Source organism: Echinops telfairi, unplaced genomic scaffold, assembly GCF_000313985.2.
Source record: "Echinops telfairi isolate 266 unplaced genomic scaffold, ASM31398v2 ScPeMD7_7458;HRSCAF=8496, whole genome shotgun sequence".
NCBI classification, from domain to species: domain Eukaryota; kingdom Metazoa; phylum Chordata; class Mammalia; order Afrosoricida; family Tenrecidae; genus Echinops; species Echinops telfairi.
The window spans coordinates 20,775,287-20,777,341 of NW_022111358.1; the positions used below are offsets into that span (position 1 = coordinate 20,775,287).

The 2,055-nt window shown below is 43.7% G+C and overlaps 1 pseudogene; it reads left to right on the forward strand.

Annotated features, from left to right (window-relative positions):
* LOC115872849 overlaps positions 1-877 on the forward strand; it is a 23,387-nt pseudogene extending 22,510 nt beyond the window's left edge.
* Positions 878-2,055: the final 1,178 nt, after the last annotated feature.

Genomic DNA, 2,055 nt, shown 5'->3' on the forward strand with positions numbered 1-2,055 from the left:
TATAAAATGAAACTGGGAGGAAAAAGAAAAAGACAAGATGCAAATACGTATTATGTAAAAAAATATAAATCTCCAATAAAATAAAAATATCTCAAGATCATTAGTCATTAAATAAATGCAAATTAAAACCATCATTAGAGCCCTGGAGGTGTAGTGGTTACAATTTGGCCTGAGATGCACAAGGTCCAAACTGCCAGCTGCTCCCTATGAGACAGATGGGGCTTGTAGCCCAAAAAGAGCTAAAGGGAGGCATTGGCTGCTGAACGAGTTTCAGGCACCACATCTGGTTTATCTGGCCTACTAACTCAGCCTGGCCCTTGCCCGATGGCGTTGTTGCTTTTGCTCCTACTCAGCTCCAGCTCAGTCCTCACCACTACCTTCCATTTGCCCCTTATCTCCTGCAAGGGTCTCCAAGAGGAGATGCACAAGGGCCTGCTGCTCACTCACCTCAAAATCACAGATTCTGCTGCCCATACTCTGTTCTCCAAGGAAGAAACAACCAAGGGGAAATTTGCCTTGAATGAGGAAGATTAGGATATGTTTGAAGTACGTTTTGCGAGCAAGGCTATAGGGTAGCTATCTGATCAACTAGTATTCCTATACATGAAGCACCGAGTGGAAGCAAACAATTACAAGGAGATTATGAAAGTTGAGAAGCTCAAACCCATAGAGCTGTACTGCCTGGAGGGCCTTTCAGAAACCATCTGAAATGATTTTACTTACAGGAAGAGAGGAGGATATGCGGGATACCAATGAATCAACAGACACAGGAGTCCTGTGCTTCAGCATCTTCTCCACTTTCTGCCTCCTTGGACTAGCCATCCAGCAGGTTTCCTACCTTCTCCACTTCTTCAAGGCCAAGAAGTTGATTGAATAAAAGAGACACAGCTCCTGCCACCTTGTATCTCACTCAGCAAAACTTCGCTGGACTGGGCTTGGCTAATGGCACAACACCAACGGCACCATCAAGGCACTGGAGCTTTTTTGGATAGATCTGATGTCCCTTGGGGTGGGGTTACCAGAGTTACTCCCTAGACCCAACAAGCCAACGAGATAATTTTTATTTAAAACTTGGTTGCAAATCCAGATCCATTGTGAGGGTCACCTTTGAAGAAACTTGGGATTCCCTCCATAAGGCCAAAGCCAGCATTTTAACTGGGTTTCCTCATGCGATTGGTGTGACCCATGTGTTTTTTCCTTCTCCCATTTGCCTAGCAGCATCCTTCTCCTGCTTTAATTTCTTGACAAGGACCTGTATGTGCCTGCTTTGGGTTTCCTTATGAAAACCACCTTGGTTTCCCCTGAGCCCTAACTGGAATGTTGAGGTAGCACCTGGCGTTATCCGTGTCATCACTTTGTCTCTCAAAAGTGTGAAGGATGTGGCACCTCATACAGATAAGCTTTGAATTATAGGAACTCCTAAAGAAATTTTCATTTTGGTTTGAAAATCACAATATTTTTGCTCCAAAAAATATAGAAAGAAAAAGAAAGAAAGAAAGGGAGAATGAGAGAGCTATAGCCTCAGAAATTCACCTGGGTAGTTCTCTGAATTGGTGTCAACTGGATGTTAGTAGGCTGAAAGTTGAGTTCAGGCCCACCGCCATTGGTGCTGTCCAGTTGACAACTACACAAAAGAATACGTTGAGCAACCAAAGAAATACTGCCAGGTCCTGTCCGATCCTCACAATTGTTTTTATTTTGGAGCCCATTGTTGAAACCATTGTGTCAGTCCATCTCCTTGGGGCTCTTTTTACCAAGCATTATGTCTTTTTCCAGTGACTGAGCTCTCCCTATACACTATACAAAGTATAGTGGCCAGGTTAAAGTCTGGCCATCCTTGATTCTAAGGGAAATTCTAGTTCTACTTGTACCCAGACAGATCTGTGTGTTCGTCAGGCGCACACAGTACTCTCAATATTCTGCCTAAAACCGTAATGAGAACACATCAGTTCTTCTGAGGTTCTTTTTATCCATTGTCCAGCTTTCACGTGCACAGACAGCCATTAAAGTACATTGGGTTGCGTGAGGTCCACTTGAGTTCTTAAAGGGACATCC